This window comes from Pezoporus occidentalis, unplaced genomic scaffold (assembly GCF_034315485.1).
Source record: "Pezoporus occidentalis ecotype Australia unplaced genomic scaffold, CSIRO_AGI_Poc_V1 ctg306, whole genome shotgun sequence".
Lineage (NCBI taxonomy): Eukaryota > Metazoa > Chordata > Aves > Psittaciformes > Psittacidae > Pezoporus > Pezoporus occidentalis.
The window spans coordinates 117,505-123,826 of NW_026915008.1; the positions used below are offsets into that span (position 1 = coordinate 117,505).

The 6,322-nt window shown below is 46.0% G+C and overlaps 1 long non-coding RNA gene across 1 annotated transcript; it reads left to right on the forward strand.

Moving 5' to 3' along the window:
• Positions 1–214: 214 nt before the first annotated feature.
• Positions 215–6,006, forward strand: LOC134168277 (uncharacterized). Its single transcript, XR_009966480.1, has 3 exons — positions 215–410; positions 5,683–5,838; positions 5,940–6,006. It is a non-coding gene; the product is annotated as an uncharacterized LOC134168277 (long non-coding RNA).
• The last annotated feature ends 316 nt before the right edge of the window (positions 6,007–6,322 follow it).

Sequence of the window (6,322 nt, forward strand, 5' to 3'; positions counted from 1 at the left end):
CCTGGGTTGCATCAAAAGAAGCATGACCAGCAGGTTGATGGAGTTGATTCTGCCCCTCCACTCTGCTCTGGTGAGATACCACCTAGAACACTTTGCCCAGCTGTGGGGCAACAACATGAGAAGGACGTGCACCTGCTGAAGCAAGTCCAAAGGAGGCCACAAAAATGCTCCAGGGCCTGGAGCACCTTTCCCATGAAGACAGGCTGAGAAAGTTGGGGTTGTTCAGCCTGGAGAAGAGAAGGCTCCAGGGAGACCTTATGTCATGGTTTAATCTCAGCTGGAAACTCGAGAACTATGCAACCGCTTGCTCAGTCCCACCTTTTTCTCCCCCCCTCTTCCACAGGGATGTGGAGGAGAATTGAAAGAATGTAAATCTCATGGGTTGAAATAAGAACAGTCCAGCAACTAAGGTATAGTAATACAAACCCACTACTACTACTAATAATGATAAGGTAAAAAACAAAGGGATACAATATAAAACTAAAAAGCAAAAGGGAAAAAGGAAAACAAAAAACCTTCAAAACAAACACAAGTGATGCACAATCACAAAGATGTTGAACAAGACCGGTCCCAACATGGATCCCTGAGGGACACCACTCGTTACTGGTCTCCAGCTGGACACTGAGCCATTGACCACAACTCTTTGCGTGCAGCCATCCAGCCAGTTCTTTGTCCACCAAGTGGTCCATCCATCAAATTGATGTTTCTCCAATTTAGAGACAAGGATGTCATGCTTGACAGTGTTGAATGCTTTGCACAAGTCCAGGTAGGTGACATCAACTGCTCTACCCCTGTCCATCAGTTCTGTAGCCCCATCTTAGAAGGCCACCAAACTGCTCAGGCAGGATTTCCCTCTTGTTGTCTTTATTAAAATGATTTATTTAAGTATGTCTGTATTTTTAGACAGTCTTATATGCTGCTGAGTGATGTGGAAATATGTAATGTAATTTCCAAGCAGAGCTTATTCATGTTGAAAATTATAAGTAGGACAATACTTGTATCAACCAGTTTCTCAATGGCATTTAATAATAAAGGCCATTACTTCCATCTGGGGAACCTTAAAAGATCTTAAGTATGCAGTGAGATTGAGTGCACCATCAGCAAGTTTGCTGATGACACCAAGCTGTGTGGTTCGGTTGATACGCTGGAGGGAAGGAATGCCATCCAGAGGGACCTCGACAAGCTTGTGAGGTGGGCTGATGCCAACCTCATGAAGTTTAACCATGCCAAGTGCAAGGTCCTACACCTGGGTCAGAGCAATTCCAGGCACAGCTACAGGTTGGGCAGAGAAGAGATTCAGAGCAGCCCTGCGGAGAAGGACTTGGGGGTGTTGGCCAATGAGAAACTCAACCTGAGACGGCAGTGTGCGCTCGCAGCCCAGAAAGCCAACCGTATCCTGGGCTGCATCAAAAGGAGTGTGACCAGCAGGTCAAAGGATGTGATCCTGCCCCTTTACTCTGCTCTTGTGAGACCTCACTTGGAGTATTGTGTGCAGTTCTGGTGTCTTCAACATAAAAAGGACATGGAACTGCTGGAACAAGTCCAGAGGAGGCCACGAGGATGATCAGGGGACTGGAGCACCTCCCGTATGAAGACAGGCTGAGGAAGTTGGGGCTGTTCAGCCTGGAGAAGGCCACGTAGAGACCTCATAGCAGCCTTCCAGTATCTGAAGGGGGTCTGTAGGGATGCTGGGGATGGACTATTCAATAGGGACTGTAGTGACATGACAAAGGGTAACAGGTAAAAACTTAAACAGAGGAAGTTTAGTTTGGATATAAGGCAGATATTCTTTACTGTAAGGCTGGTGAGGCACTGGAATGGGTTGCCCAGGGAAGCTGTGAATGCTCCATCCCTGGCGGTGTTCAAGGCCAGGTTGGACAGAGCCTTGGGTGATATGGTTTAGAGTGAGGTGTCCCTTCCCATGGCAGGGGGCTTAGAACTGGATGATCTTAAGGTCCTTTCCAACCCTGACTGTTCTGATTCTATAATTCTATGACAATATAATTGCTCACCACTCACCCACCGATACCCAACCCAAACTGAGCAGCGATTGTCACCTCTCAGCCAATTTCTTCCTGTGTGCTGTGGTATGGAATACCCTTTTGGCTAGTTTGGGTCAGGCGTCCTGCTTCCTCCTGAATTCCTGTGCCCTTCCTCACTGGCAGAGCATGAGACTGAAAAATCCTTGTTCAGGGTAAGTGCTACTTAGCAACAGCTAAAACATCGGTGTGTTATCAGCATTGTTGTCAGACTAAAGCCAAAACACGGCACTGCACCAGCTACTAGGAAGAAAATTAACTGTTACAGCTGAATCCAGGACACCTTATAGCAGTCTTACAATAACTAAAGGGGTGAAAAAGAAAGCTGTAGGGGAACATTCTACAAAGGCATGTAGAGACAGGGCAAGGGAGAATGGCTGAGATAGGGTAGATTTAGACTAGGTATAAGGAAGGAATTCTTCCCTGTGAGGGTGGTGAGACACTGGAACATGTTGCCCAGAGAAGCTGTGGGTGCCCCATCCCTGGCAGCATTCAAGGCCAGGTTGAATGGGGTTTGGTGCAGCCTGGTCTAGTGGAAGGTTTCCCTGCCCATGACAGGGGTTGGAATGAGATGGTCCCTTCCAACACAAACCATTCTATGATTCGTTTAGGCATGTAATGAGCTAGGCAGTAGCTCTGCCTCCTCTCAAACACCAGCTTAAAGTAACTGGCTTCTTCTCACTGGATATTTGCTAAAGGAGACTCACCCCCACCACTGAGCCCTAAGGTACTCCTCCTGCCCCCTGCTGCTGTGCAGCACTTCAAGACAAGTGTCCATTTATTTACTCCAGCTGTGCAATATGTAATTAAGAACAAGACTAAGTGATGCATTTTCAATCCCTCTTCTTTAAATCCTGCCTCTCCTTTTCCGTCCATGGTAATTGGTCCTATCTGCTACTTATTTTCTGGCTCATACAAGACAACAGTCAGAAGGGTTACCTGTTCTTTCACTCTCTTCACATACTCAGGAATGTTTCTAGGAAAAGCAAGCTAAGGTGTTGCATATCTGCATGCGGTAAGAAAAAGAAGGATTTTTCTTCACAGAAATATGTTCTGTGAAGTTATTGCACAGTGTGAGAATATTGTGGCGCTGGGTTTTCAAGTGTGGCAGCTGAAACCGTATTTTTTGTATCCTTGGGAAAAGCAAAACCAGCTCTTGCTGTGAGCCTGTACTTGCTGGATGTGTTAGAGCAGGAGGGACTGGGCAGAAGCTCCTGTTATTTTAACATGTCCAAATAGGCTTCTTACACAGGGATGTCATGGAGCGTCTCAGAGAAGCAGGAGTCAGGATAAGGACATGAATAACTTTAAGTACTTAAGGTACTGTGTTGTCAAAATTTGAAGACAAGGGTGTAACTCCTTTCTATGTCTTTTGTTTCTTTGTCATCTCCCCTATGTCCCCTTTGTAAAAACACTAAGTTAAAGATCCCTGAAAGGTCAAGGGCAAATATACCCACAGCAAATGTTAAAGCGTCAGACAGGGGTTGAATTGGTTTGGGATCTGGTGGAGGCGCTGTGCCCAGTCCAGCCTCAGCTGCCTGTGCAGGGGAGGCAAACTGTCCCACAGGTTACTGCTTCTCACTGCCTCCTACATCTTGGTCTGCAAGCCAAAACAGCAGGAGCTGCCCCAGGGAAGCTGATGTTTATTAATGCACAGGTTTTACGCAGCTCTCCTGCAGAAGGCACCTGTCCTCCATGTCAGGCAGAAGAGAGATCCTTTTCTAAACTTAGACACAAACTTCAGCAACCTTAATGCTTCAGGAATCTCACACTCCTGCACATCCATCAGCTGTGCAAGGATGTGCCAGTGGGCAGATTGTGCTCTCCCTGGTATTCACCTAGAGGTGTTCACAAGCATTTAGGCAGTATTATTATTGAATTAAATGAACACCAAAGGGGATTCTAAGCAAACCGGGTGCATTAGATAATATAAGGACAGCGATAAAACTGATTGGGCGTGCCAGGGCTGGTGTGATTGGAATGACTCTGAGGAGAGCAGTAAAAAGATGGACAGGTCAGCCCTTGTTCTGCCTCCTCTGAGCATCCCTTCCCCTGCTGGTGAAAAAGCCAAGGAAAAGAGAAGCAAAGACTGTTCTAAGCTCATGAACTGAGGGCCTTGCCTTTATGGGGTGTTAGCCACAGCAAGGGCCATGCCCAGATCTCGTGCTGACATTCAGACTGCAGACTTCCCACAGCGCTCTGCCTAAGCAGCTACTTCCAAGGGCTAGGCTGAACTGGTAGGGATACAGCAGTGGGCACCTGCTGGGAATAGTGTTAAATGCCTTTCCCAGTATTTCAGGAGAGTGCTACTGCAACAAATTGAAATCTCAGCCAGCAGCTTCCCTGGGGCTGTTCTGTGTGGCAGCAGGGATGGCTGGGTGCTGCAAAGAACCTGGCAGGCTTTGGTACACTGCAGGCACGTGTTTACTGGGCAGGCCAGCAAGGCTGCAGCCACCAAGCACACTACCAGTGAGGGCAGTGGGATGGGACACTGCTTGAGTGTTCCTGCTTGTCCCTGGAGAAGAAAGGCACCGTGCATGGAGGATATCTGGTCCTCTCTGGTTGGTATCATGTAGAGTATTAGCTGGTGTTCAAGTCTCATTGTAAGCAAGCAAATCCACTGAATAACAAAGGGATTAATATTTGGAAAGGGCAAGCCTGAGTAAAAGACAATATGTGGTTTGTGTAGTCTGCTTGGGCTAATAAACCCAAGGGTAGTATCTCAGCAGGTCACAGTGACATGCTCACACGCAGCAGAGCCTATGCTTGTAAAGGGCAGCTTGCCCTGCTCGCTCCAGGGCCTGGCAGAGGGGCAGGCTGCTGCTGGAAGTATTTTCATACAAGAGGAATTATGGATTGCGCACAGCAACAAACTCTTTCTAGTTCTTGTATTCTTTCGTCTATGTCTCTTACAATGGGACCGTATGATCTTAAAGGTCTTTCCCAGCCTAAATGATTCTAGTCTTAAGTTAGTGGGAAGTATATTTTATTGTATGCATCTGAAGCTGGTGGAAACTGACTTTCATAATGGTGCTAAGCATGAGCACAGGGAGATAGAAGCTACTTTTTATATTGCCACATTAGAAAAGCTGAAACTGAAATATTTGTGATAGTGATATCACACTTAATAGGCCATGCCTCATGGTTTGGGCAGCCCAGAGAGGGTGTGCAATCTCCATCTTGGGGGAGGTTTGAAACCTGACGCACTGAGCAATGTGTTCTGGGTGACCTGATAGAGCAGGGGTGTTAGACAAGATGATCCAAGAGGTGCCTTCCCACCTCACCAAGTCAGTGACATTACAAACGATGAGGTTTCAGAAGCTTTGGCATATTTTTGTATTTCTTAAAATCCTTCATATTGTGAGAGAAAATGAGACTCTCTATGGATCACTCCCCCTTTCCCTCTGGTGAATGGCTGTGGTGGGCTTTTGCCTGGTGGCAGCTCTGAGAACAGCTGCAGCACCTCTTCAAAACGCAATCCCTGAACTCCAGCAGCAAACTGAAAATTGATGAAAAACCTTAAAGTGAGACAGAAGAGTTAAACAAACAAAACCACAAAAAATATCCCACCAAAATCCCTTTGCAGACTGGTCCTTTTTTTCCAGGCTTTAGTCACTCTGTATTTACTCTCTAGTTTTTTCAGTTTCCTACAACCTCCTGTTCTCGTAAATAAGTGATGTCTTCATCCCCAAAATGCGTCCTGCCGTTCCCTTTGATGAGACACGATCAGCTTGACAAACCCATTTCTGCTGTGGGTTTGATTCAGCTGTCTACAAAAAAACTTGGGTTCTTGGAAGAGGTCAAAACTGGAGCGCATTCCTTTCTGGCTGGGTTTATGCCTTTGCATACAGACTGCACTGAAACTACTTCATTAATCTCTTTTCTCTCACACACCCACAGCTCACAGGCAGGTGCTGAGGGAAAGTGCTTGCTGCAGGAGACCTACAGAGACAGGGGAAAGAGGCAAAAAGGACTTCCCTTCTGAAGCAGCAGTAGCTGCAAAAGTCAGACTATCCTGTGTAAAGGTTTATCTGATTTGAAAAGAAAAAAATATCTTAAGAAAATAAATGCATTACAGACTAAAATTTGACATTAAGGAAGATTGACCTCTGGTCCTTTAGAGGAAAGTTTAACTATTTGGCTCTGTCTTACTTTAATACTGCTTTTAAATCACCTACTTTGAAAATAGGTTCATATATTTCAGTTTATCTACAGTGTAGGGAACTGATGAAAAAATTCTTTGCTGAAGGAATGTCTGTCATTAACGTGTGGTACGAAAAGGT